This window comes from Varroa destructor, unplaced genomic scaffold (assembly GCF_002443255.2).
Source record: "Varroa destructor unplaced genomic scaffold, Vdes_3.0 BEIS01000001.1, whole genome shotgun sequence".
NCBI lineage: Eukaryota > Metazoa > Arthropoda > Arachnida > Mesostigmata > Varroidae > Varroa > Varroa destructor.
The window spans coordinates 9,305,375-9,317,596 of NW_019211454.1; the positions used below are offsets into that span (position 1 = coordinate 9,305,375).

A 12,222-nucleotide genomic window follows, 5' to 3' on the forward strand; every position below is an offset into this window, starting at 1 on the left:
AAAAATCCAATTGCTGATGGCATAAACGTTTTGTTAAAATTTTGTTCTTAATGGACAACGTACTTGGGCAACATCTAATTGGGCAGAGCAGTATTTGCAGAATTACGGCTGAACACATTTTTACATGATTTTGGTGACCCAATAAATTGAAATTCCTGTCGGTCGTTCCAGTTCTGTACCAACAGTTACATTCATGAAATGCTCCTTGAGGAATAATTAAGTCCTTTCATAAGTTATGCCCACTTTTGTTTATTGCTTCTTGTTTTTAGTTTTTTCGCTCGCTGGTATTTGTCAGAGAATTTTATATATTATTGAAAAGCTTTTTGAAAGCATGTTGCCATGTTATTAAGCTTCACATAACCTCAAATAAATAACGACTCAAAAAATGAACCTTACTCGGCATCTCGTATTCGTCTTGGGTTATTTTGAGCCATTTTTAAAAGTGAATAAATGCACATTATCATGCTGCTTCTGTAGTGTTTTGACGCTGAAAACGACCTGAAATAATAAGTACCAAAAATGATGCTTTCTTACGCCCGACATAGGGAGTTCGAATCGGACAAACCGAGAACAACAAAGGATGCTAAATTGGATCTAATCAGCATCAGCACACGATAAAAACAAAAATAAGGTAATCACCAAAAAACAACATAGCATATAATAATATATAGTTATTTTATATGTTAAGTAAAGCGTAGTATAATTATTCTTTAAGCAGAATTGTTTTACTTAAGGAAACAATGTTTTGAAATATGCGTTTCGCTCATAAACACTATGCCGCTACATCTGGTTCGCGAGATCACTTTCTGGTTTACAATATAAATGGACAGAGCTAATCAGCATCTTCTTAGCAAATACGGTATCATGGAGCCTGTTGACTCGCATAAGGAACTAACTACTGCCTATTACTAGCACTATCTATCGTCGCCTCCACTTCGGTAGGCACCATCAATAAGATGGCGTAACTTATATGTTATTAACGATATTATTTTGACTGACCAACAGAAACAAAGATTACCTACTAGTAGTCAGTGATGTTACAGACAAAACCCTATCTTGTCTCAGTTACATTCGAAGGTCTGAATACAACGGACTGGATGGTTCTAGCAAATCAAAATATTTTTGCTTCAGAATATACGATTCATACTGAAAACTAGGGTTAAAGAAACGGGCATAGAGCCCAACCCCACGACGCACTCGTTTACTCCCGATTCGAATCAAGGATCACCGTATCTCTACAAACTAGATATACCAAGCAAAGCAATAAATCCTCCTATACAAATCATTTCCCGGCGGCCTTCTCACGCTTTTTCCGGCGCGCTATTTCAGTCTTCATATCTGTATGCGCCTCTTGCAACTTGCCACTGGTGCTTGGTGACCTTATCTTCTTCCGATAACGTCCGTATTAGTATAATAATAATAACTGTTGCTGGCCAATTGCGTCATACAGTCTGCAGGTCTGCGTGTTGCACAACCGTGATCAGCAGCGTCATGGCGTGGTTGTTAGGACACTGCATTAGCCGCCCTTACGATAAAAAGCCGCCTCCCGAAGATGCTGGCCTTTTTTAATCTGTTTTTTACCCTGACCAATGCATTCTATCGATATAAAAGTACATTAGTGCATATGCGTAAATCGAGACCTGGTAAACGAGCCGGCGCATTCTCACATCTAAGCGGTTAGCTGGCCAACTTCAGTTAACTAGCACAGATAAAAGGTGAAAGTGGACAAATAGCTAGCCATGAAATCAGCAAGGTTCTACACTCGCTCACTTTAGATCGGCCAAGGTAACGCTTGGGCCATTTGCATGTGAGGTTCGGCAGAACAGCACCGGCTCTACCAGCCTGTGGACTACATGGAAAGCAGAAACGTGCCGGCTTCCTGAGTACAGGGACCAAGAAGATTCCTGGAAGCGCGAGCTCATTTCGCCTTCAGCAGCAAAAATCGGCGGGAAAAATCCCTCATCTGATATATACATGCGGCAAACGATTATTGTACACCTTCAAGTGTAACCGAGGCCATAGCAGGCATCTTCGTAAAATTCACCTCTCAATTACTTGGCTAGACTTGACTGCATTGCTAAAATGGATCTAATTAATAATTAGCTATAACACAAATATGTAGAAATATTACATTGAACATGCCACAATACAGATATAATCGAAAAAGAAACATCGAATTAAAGGTAGCAAAAATGAGAGATGCCGGGAAATTTGTCGCAGCAGGGATGCTAGCTTTCAGATTAGCTGGCAGATTTTGCAGAAACACTACTCAAAGTTACTTGCATCTACAATCAATATACGGGGCACTTAAACAAAATCGGGTTTATTGAATTGCGCATTGATGTTAGGGTGAAGGAATAGAACTATGAAGAAAACGGTTAAGAAGGTGGGCCTTAAAAAAGGTGGGTTGCGCTTCTCGTTTCATTAAAGCCCCTTCGGCAGATTGCTTTTGATACCTGTAATGTTTAAACTGCTATGAATGACTTCGTGAGCGTAGCGCATGAATACACGTAGGTTTTTGTAGGGTAAAAGTGTATATATATGCACTCAGATAGTACCGCTTAAGTGCACGTGGGTTCATAACCCAGCAAATCATTTTATAACTAAGTGCTAATGCAGGACTGCTTTAGCTTCACATATTCTTAATAGCTAATCTGATGTGGTTTCTTTGTTGTCGTTATTATGTTGATTTCATTGTACATTACTGTTGCTGTCGTGCTAGAAATATTAGTAAGTTTACGGATAGCTGAGCTACGGTGCTAACTTACCTAAAACAAATTCACGTATTCAGAATATGATGGAGTTTGTCTTTGAAACTACTCGCTTTCTTCATTACATTCATTCAATTGAATGCTTATACAACAGTTAATTAAAAAAAAATGTGGAACCGAATGATGCTGTTATGCAACTCATAGTTGCCACATAAACTATAACGCTGGATAGTCTAATTTTACTTTGAAGCGAACATTCGTCGCGAAATGTTGACGCGAAACGGCAATAGCGACTGATAGCTTTCTACATGGACGAAAGGAAAACATGGCGGTCCAAAGCCCATAGCAACCCGCGAACTTGCCCAGGGTATAGGAATGTGATGGATACATTCGTATCCAGAGGGCGCATGTTTGAACCCAGATACGGACGTATTTGTGTATCAAATTTTAGGTATTTTTATGTTTTGTTCCTATGCATTCATCGGTTTATAGATTGGTAAGATAACCGCATCGATGGCAAAAGCGCATAGAAAAAAGTTGCCTGCTATATGCACCTAACGATTAAATGGGCTCAACAAATCTAACGGCACACGGGAAAACTTGTAGAAACTATTTATCAAGAATATTCATAAATACTTGGTTTCTGCTTTCGAATACGTGCACGCTAGGAAGTATGGGAAGCATCTTGCATAGAGTTTGTCTAAGCTTCAACAAGGGCCATCCGCAGAAAAATAGCAATCACAAGAATCCTGAGAATACATCGTCAGTCATCCATCGTCATTCATCAATCGTCAATGATGCGAATCCATTAATTCGTTGTTACCACTGGTTGTACTAAAAGGGTTTTAGTTCTCGATTTTAGCTCTGAGCAACGCTCTGGCCTAACCAGGATGAAGTGTATGACGAAAGCAGTTATACAACAAAACAAACGCGCGGACGACGGTAACCAGACGCTCTCGCAGCGGTACGCCTACAAGGTCCTATCTTATCGAGAGCTAAGGAAGTTTTCGTTTTTTTATTACGCTAAAAAAATCTCCGCCGCTGCCGGCCTTCTGGCCTTTAAGCTGCACAGAGTTTTACTTACAAGCTATTGCCACAATAAGATTACAGTACCTCTATACGTAGCGAATGCAATCATTCATCATACGGAAACGACCCTCACTTTGCAGCACGTTAAGATTGCAAAGAGCAGGGTTGAGGATCATGCTATTTTGTGCTAAAATAGGAACTAGCCTTTCGAAACAGCGTTTGATGGCAAAAGAATCGCGCTGAAACTAAAAACTTTCTGTTTTTAGTTTCTGCGCGACTCACCAGGGCTGCATACAACGCAACAAGGATCACTAGCTAGCTAATTAAGGAGGAAGCACTGAAAAGAAGAGAAGGGGAACAACTGACTAGCTAAAGAAGGGAAGCTACAGTAGACTCAAAATTGTTTCACAGGTAACGGTCCTTTAACGTAGGGGAATCTAGGGTAATGCTAATAGGTTCCCGATAAATATCTCCGAAGTTCGGATCGTCTTTTACTACCAGGTTGAACTCTAGGACTTACCAAGTGGTACCGTAGTGAGACGCTATAACTACGTACAATTGAAATGCAATTCTTTTGATCCTATACAAACGATCGCCCCAGAGGACCTGAGACGATGGCATCTGATTGGCAGCTGAGCAAAAAATAAGTGGAATGGTTTTACATAGCCGGGTACGTGGGATAAAGAGATAAGGCCCTTCAAGGGACTACCGCTACCCGCAAAGTGAAGAAACCTTTAGAAAAATCGACGGATACTCGATTGACAAATTTAGAGATCCAATAGCCGTCCCTGCAAGCACGTTCGTTACGTTTTAATGAATCCCAAACCAAGGTCCGAGCATATGAAACCCAGGGTTTGATGGGAAAAGTCCCTTAGTTTCAGGCAAATAACAATAAAATCTGGCCTGCAGACCTACTTAGAACTAAAGTTACACAAATTAGGAAGGAAAGAAGTATAAATGGTCCGTGAGACTAGCAGTGGCACCTTGTACACCGGTCAACATCCGTGACTTCGAGGCCGAAAGGCCGAAAGCCAGCTAGGGAAAAGTTTTCGCAAAAAAATCAATTTTAACAGACCTACCCTCAAAAAGGCAGTATTGAGAATTCTTTTCGAGCACAGAACCGCCGCAGGCATTGCGGACGTTCGTACCATATAATGAAAAAACACAAGCCATGAGAAATATTTAATTTGTTAAGTTCATACATGTCGATTTGCAAGCGCAATAAAGAACTCTGCTTTGAACTCCTTATCATGTGTGTATCAAAATCTGTCTACATTTCGCAACCACTGTTTTGCTTCTTTTTTATCACACAAGAAACTGAATTATTATTTGTAATAATCAAAATCCAACAGAATGCAACGTACCTTTGTCAACACTATCGAGCCCTGCGTTCAGCACTACCTATAGGCCGAATCCAGTTGGAATCTATAGGTTCTTTCTACAAGTCAATGAGATCTACGGTCTACAGAGAGAGCTTTTCATTTGCTACTCATCAGCACCTTAGTTAATTCCATATGTCTTCATGGTACTAAAATTGACACTGCATTGCCAGGATACTATTATTTACAAAAACAACAAAAATCCCAGACTATATTATGTATGCTTATAAAGCGGCTCTCCCCTTACTCCATAATAGTAGAAGCAAATCCATCCTACAAATTTCGCCATTACCACGTACCCGTCATAACTATTTTTAAGTTGTTTTTCTTTCTATAGAGATTCGTAAGGAGGTCAGTCTTGCATCAGGAAATGCACGGCTTATTCTTATGAATGGACAGTTCTCTTCGCCCTCGTCTTCCTTCCTTATACCGGCTTTTCTCTCAGACATGTTTCGTATAATAAAGTGTCTAAGTCCCTTTTCAATAAAACAGGTAAACTTAGTGTCACTTATACGACTTGGCTTTACTTCTTCGACCCTTTCAGGTTTAGACGTAACTATATTATCCTGTCTTTTCGTAACGACAACGATTCCCCGGCCTTCTGTCGCGGTTTCACCCATACCTTTTTCACATATGCAAATCTGCGAACATTACGAAGCCGGACCGCGCACCTATTTATCGAGTAGCCCGTTACGTAATCAGTAACGTGTCTAGTTATTTATGGTCAGGAACGTGAGGAAAGCTTGTAAGTTCTAAAAGAAGACGTTATTACAGTTTTGTGTTTTGCCTTTAGTTAGCCAATCGAAGTGAAGCTAGCGATTGATTACAGTAGGAAGTCTGCGGTACCACTGGAGGACACCGATATTAATAACGGCGTGATCGTGTCCTTTATCATCTGATATTTTTAACAAATTCATTAATTGTATCTTACCAGCAAATTTACACATGAAACAATACTGCTATCGCTGTGTATTTGCTGGTAAAAAAGGAGACTATTAGGGCTGTGTATCTTCATAAACATTTATAGAGAACTTACCTGCTAACCTTTTCGCCCGCCAGCAGTAGCAAATACAACATATTCGCGCGACAAGGACTCCGCCCGCGCTACTGTTCTACCTGCGGTGCGCGGCACCGTTACCGAACCGTGAATGACTGAGCATTGTTTCCTCAGGAGATTCATTGCCACATCAAACGACGCCCACGATTCATCAATGCCTTCTGCCGCCAAAAACTCAAATCTCTGGTCCACTGTCACTCGTTATTCATCCCCTCACTTATCCGCCGAAAAAAGCGCGCACTATACCAGTTTACGTGGCCGCCGCCGCCGGCCCTGCGACACATTATGTAGATGATGTGCGCTCTTTTATAGCATCTCGGTGCTTTTTCGTCTTTGAGAACTAGTCACTAGCCAGCACGAAGGGCAGCGGCAGCATCAACAGCAGCGCCAGCCAGTGGAGTATCGATTCCCACCAAAAATCACGAACAAAGCGAGCCAAAAGCTGATATGGTAAAAAATTGAACAATTAAAAAAAATGTAACGACTTTGCAGCTCTTGAGAGCGAAGACAGCGTAGCAAAGCACACGCCGATCTGATGACAACGTCAAAAATAATCGTATGTAGGAATCTGCCGGGAAAAGTTCCGTTGACTTCTGACTGCGCCGAAGATCCCTCAACATGACACAAATGAATAGCTGTCGTTATACGCGTCAGTGATGATAGACATGGTTTATCAACTATAGAAGATTCGGATCGTTGTGTGTGGCGTCAGCAAAGTACGAAAAAAAGCTTGTCATTTTTGTGGGTTGGTGATTGCGCTCGGAAGCGAATAGTACAATATATGTCGTCGTTGGGATTGAAGTTGATGCGATTGACGCAGAATGCTTTATCGAACATGCCTAGCTAATAAGAATACTGCAGAAGTCGCTCCGTTAGCGGTCGTTTTGTCCTTTTTAACTTTAAAGTGATTAGCCCAGGGCAGCTGTTTTGCTGACCAGGGTTTAACAACACTCTCTCGAAGCGTAATGTTCCAATATTGGTTCGAATTTTTTGCCTGAGCGTGACATCGTGGCATTGAAGTGCTGGCTCATACTTAACAATGTTTACGATATATATATATATATATTCTTTTTATATCAATATATTTCTATTCGCTTTGATTGAATGCTGGTCTATTCAACCATGAAGAACGTCCAAAGCTTTGTTTCTGTTCGGTTACATCGCATTTCCCCTATACCAGAGCAACGCATACTAAGAGTCATACATACATGGGTAAAGCTGGCGGTTATAATGGCAGTTGACAGAAGAGAAGTCGAATTTTTAAGATAGAAAAAATAAATACATTTCCCGCCGATTTTCAACGCCGTATTCGAAATGATCTAAGACCCATTTATAAAGTAACGCTGTTGCCGATCAATCTTGTTCATGCTCCGGTATCTTGCAGCCGCCAGTCAAGCGACAAGCCGATACAGACTAAATACTGCACAAATAATCGCCTGTAGAAATATGCATTCGCATGAGAAGTCTACATCTATCTGCGTATAACAAGGGATCACAGTAACATAATCGAAGCATTGCCTGTTTGTTAACCGCAAGTAAGAAGCCCTATTGACTTTTTTAAATGTTATCAATTAATCTTATTTAATTCATTGTATCCTCTACATTATACTAGACTAAAAAGACAGGTCATAATCACGATCGCTCAAAAATGTCCAAAACGCACAATAACCAATTTTTAATTCAACAAAAAAAAGTTTTCTTCTCTAACGTTTCTACTTGATTCGCTTACCCCAATCCTCTACGATACTCCCTCTGCTTCTTAATGATCGTCCATAAAGAAACATCCGTATGAAGTCAGACATTGGCGGGTAATCAAACCCGCCGAACAAACACATGTATCCATGTCGATCGTACACATCGTACAAACAGCAAGGTACCCATTAATCACTACCCACATCTGCACTATATCATCGTAATACACGATGCCCACAACCTAGCCAGCCAGACAGCCAAGCCATAGCTTCATCCTCGCTCGCTTTCTCCATTAAAGCAGCTCAGCCAGCTTCTCCTTACTAGCTTAAATGTTCGTTCGCCCGCACAAATGCACCTCATTCTACTCTCAGCAGCATCAGCAGGATAATCATCATTATCATCACTACAATCAGAGACCATTGCCGCTATCGTCGTCATCATCATCATTATCACCAGCGTTGTTAGTTGTTACGTGCATAAAACGTTTCGCTTAGAAGTGTTTAAGTTGACGACCAGCAGAGCGTTGTTATTAAACTGGCTAGTGCTACTACGTTTCGCCCTTGAGATGAAAGAGAGCGGGAACGCGACGGCAAACGTAATGCTAGGCAGGCAGGCTGGCTGACCGACTGGCTAACTGATCGGCTGTAAGCAATGCTCCGTTGTAGCAACGCTCTCTATGACGTAGTTACTAGCTGCGGCAATAGTGGCATTATAGCAGTATTCGGAAGCGAGCATATGGGAAGACTTACCTGGTTTCCTACGCAGCGGGGGGCCTTTGTCCATGTCAATAGAAGAGACAACGGTAGCACTAAAATAACGAAATTGTATAGAATACGAGCAAACGGATAAAAAGACGCGACGAAGAATGAACAACTATAATTGTCTGCTGGTCGCCCCCCAAACTGTTAGTACGATCCGTGTACAGCGGAAGTCCTGCTCCAGCTGCTGCTACAGTTGCCGTCGGTAATATTGGTGGCGAGCTTAACAGCACGAAGTATATGACGGTGTTTGGCAATATTTTCGACGCTTGCATGTCATGTATCCACCGTAGAGATCGTTTCTCGTCTGTTTCGGCATTAATATAATAGTGGCTCTGGCAACAACGAGACTGTTTTGCAGCGCTAATGACGTCTTGTCGCGAAGAGCAGCGAAAAATGAACAGGGAAAGAAATAACAGGGGAGGTACGTTTACCGTTATCGGGAGCCCCATATCAATAACGTAGGTACGTTCCCTTAATGTTGATCTTTATAAATCCTATATGCGCTCTAGCTCGAGCAACTGGTTAGTAAAGGCACCCGTTGACAAATTTAAAATGCCTTTTAACACTGTTGTATCCTTTTCGCGGGCTTATAGCTCTCGTCCTTTAGATTTCGTGCACGCAATAGCATTATTATTATATGTAAACGGGTTTTCAGCAGCTTGTAGCTGGTTATTTCTCGTCTAAGTACGGTGTCTCCCATTGTCTGCTTTCCACGTATGTGTATGCAGCCCAAACAGAGTGGGTCGGATTCAAGCATGGGAGCAGGAGTCTTCGATAAAGCTAAGGAAGAACAAGGAATCGCGCAAGGCATGGTCCAACTGAGCTAGCTAGCTAGCTCATTATCTAACAAGAAATGCTGGTTTGAGTTTATGCTTCTACTTGATGAATAATGAGGTTATCGCTTAAGGAAAGTCAAACACACAGTGTGGAGGGAAAACATGTTACAGCTCGCAGTCATCTACATATAGAAGCAATTTTATCAGTTTGCCTATAGGACCTCAAACACCCCCACAACAAGTACTTATAGATAGAGAAGTAATAAACCCAGCGATTAGCAAGGGAACAGCGCTCAATACCAGCTGCTATTGTGTTCTTTCTCGACCCATTACGTCTAGAAGTAGGCGCGTTCCACCCGCCAGTTGCAACGCCATTACAATGCGACATAGACAAAATAGTTTTGATCATGAACTGATCCGGACCAGTTAGGTCGACTACATGTCAATTAGCAACCTTAAACCAAACTGATGATGAAGTAGTCATAGGCAATATCACTGAGCCCCACTGAACCAGTTCCGTTCATTGCTAGACAGCTTGCTCGATAGCAGTTCGCGCGTACGGTTGACGAAAACGAGAAAAAAATCGCTTTATACCACGAAATGGTCTCGTTAATATTAAAAAAAAACATTACGAACGGAAGAATCACTGATAGAATTCAAAATGCTCACTCAAGCCTCAATATATACACAAGAAATTGTATTATTTTGACTACTCGTATATCGCTTACGCATAGCGATTCGCCTGTAAAGCGGTTCATACGACCTGTATCGATTCGTTTGTTAGTACGATGCGTCTGCTTCATTGTCGGTCAACACTGTGGGAACATTAAAGCAGATAAGATATTCGGAGATAACACGTAAATATATAGACGAACAGCAAGACACGAGATATCATATACCTATAAATAGAAAAAAATGTTCTCAACATTCACATATAATGGCCGCCATACCAACAATCCAATCAAGTATGACAAAACCATCAACAACAGCAACATCAGCATCTGTCGCTAATTTTAGCATTGAAAATTTTCCGTACAATAAAGATAACAAGGCGTTTTCGGTGAGCTGCTGACATCCATCGCAGCGAACCTTACCCAACTACAGATTTGCAAAATAAGCCAAGCAACACCGTTATGCCACAAGTCAAACACAGTTTCGTTTGCATGCGAGATTTTCTTTGAAACAAATTTTCGAAATCTAGTAACCTACTCAAAGGTATCGTCCTGTCTCGTTTCACCTTAGCTTTCATCCAGTACGCCTTTGAGCGGTAGCACTACTGGACGAATGGTTAGTTATACAATAAGTAACCATTCTTAGGTACGATTTCATTCTTTCGTGTCGCTTGACCCCCTCCCCCTTCATAGCAGTTAGCTTGCTGGCGGCTGGCCAGCTGATTACTCTGTATTCCATGTATTACGGATGATTCTGCCGAACATCACAAATGTACTCTGTCGCTATAGCACAGACTCGATGTGATGGCCTGCATGAACCTGTCCACTTACTCGCTCGTATGTTCACCACAGATGCAATCAACTGCTTGCCTACCAATTCTACGTACCTGGACGCAGCGAATGGACGAAATTACGTCGTAAGTCGAACGCGAATGCAACGTTGGCATTCGGCTGTTACCAGCGTGAGGCCCTACTGAGATGGCGACGCGTAGATCAAACTAATGTAACATAAAACCAGAAAAATCCTTAGGAGAAATTGATACGACTGAAAAAAGGTTGCTGGTCGATGTGTTTCTAGCTTGTTTTTGTGTATTTCCAATTGTAGCCTTCTCGACGTCCACTGAGTATGCGCGTGTCCATACGACGTTCAGCTGCTGTTACGGGGACGTATCAGCAAGGCTGCACCAGCTATAGTGGCTGCAGCTTTCACACACAATATACGCACAGCACAGCTGATCCAAATAAACAGCAAGAACAGGTGCTGAAGATCCGTTATATTCTTGTTAAGGGCCTATATGGACGACAGCCTCTCTTTGCTGTTGTTGTTGTCGTCGTCAATATTCGGACTGCAGTATCCCGTTGATTAGATGCACAGGCAGCGAATAATGGCAAGAGGACGGTCTGTCGCCATGCGACGTCGGTGACGAGCGCGTCGTTTGCGAACACTAACGGAAAGAGGCAGCCCGCGGAGAAAATTCATACAATACAAATCAATATCGATGATAATAAACACAGTCTCGTTATTGCTGAACTCTCTTCAGACGGCGGCTGCTGTTGTGACACGAACGAAAGGCGGAAGAAACTTTACGACGGCTGTTCCAGCAAGATTCTGCTTCTGCTGAGTCAATTTTGCTTTGCTCGATGGCTGCGAGGATCGCAACAGTAATACTGATGGTTGGGGAACAAGAAGAGCCGGCTTGAATTGCTCTCGTTGTTGCTTTCGTGGGTAGTAAGCTGACAGGCGTTTTGCCTGATCGCGGCGGGGCCCTGGTGAGGCGCGAACGCCTACGACGTAACTCCCGAGCATGTTACTGTGGGGTGCACCTAGGGCACACCGCCACCGCTAGGTATCACCTATACGGCTGCCGTTTTCACAAACGTTTATCCCCCCCCCCCCCCCCAGCGGGTTGTGGGGTTCTTCCTAGAATGAGCAGCTACTGGTGAGCTTGTTCTGTCCTACCTGGACGTGAACAGTATCTATACTACTGAATGAACGGCCGTCCACAACTACGGCCCCACCAGTCTTCTGTGGCCCGCTACTGTGGTAATGGCTGCTGTTGTCAACCGCGACCATATTATACCGTGGGTCTATGAGTCGTTGTTCCGTCGCCTTTTAACAGGTAGTAAATCGGCTTATATGTCGGTG

General features: G+C 42.4%; 1 protein-coding gene across 4 annotated transcripts in view; it reads right to left on the bottom strand.

The window, feature by feature from the left end:
* Nucleotides 1–11,948, bottom strand: part of LOC111255487 (uncharacterized) — a 54,014-nt gene extending 42,066 nt beyond the window's left edge. For 3 of the 4 annotated variants that reach the window (XM_022817504.2, XM_022817524.2, XM_086978572.1), the window contains exon 1: nucleotides 10,964–11,948. The gene's annotated coding sequence lies outside the window, so the exon portion shown is untranslated. Of the gene's footprint in view, nucleotides 1–6,155; nucleotides 6,297–10,963 lie in introns of those variants that run through there. The other variant, XM_022817513.2, reaches the window with a different exon arrangement.
* Between the last annotated feature and the right edge of the window lie 274 nt (nucleotides 11,949–12,222).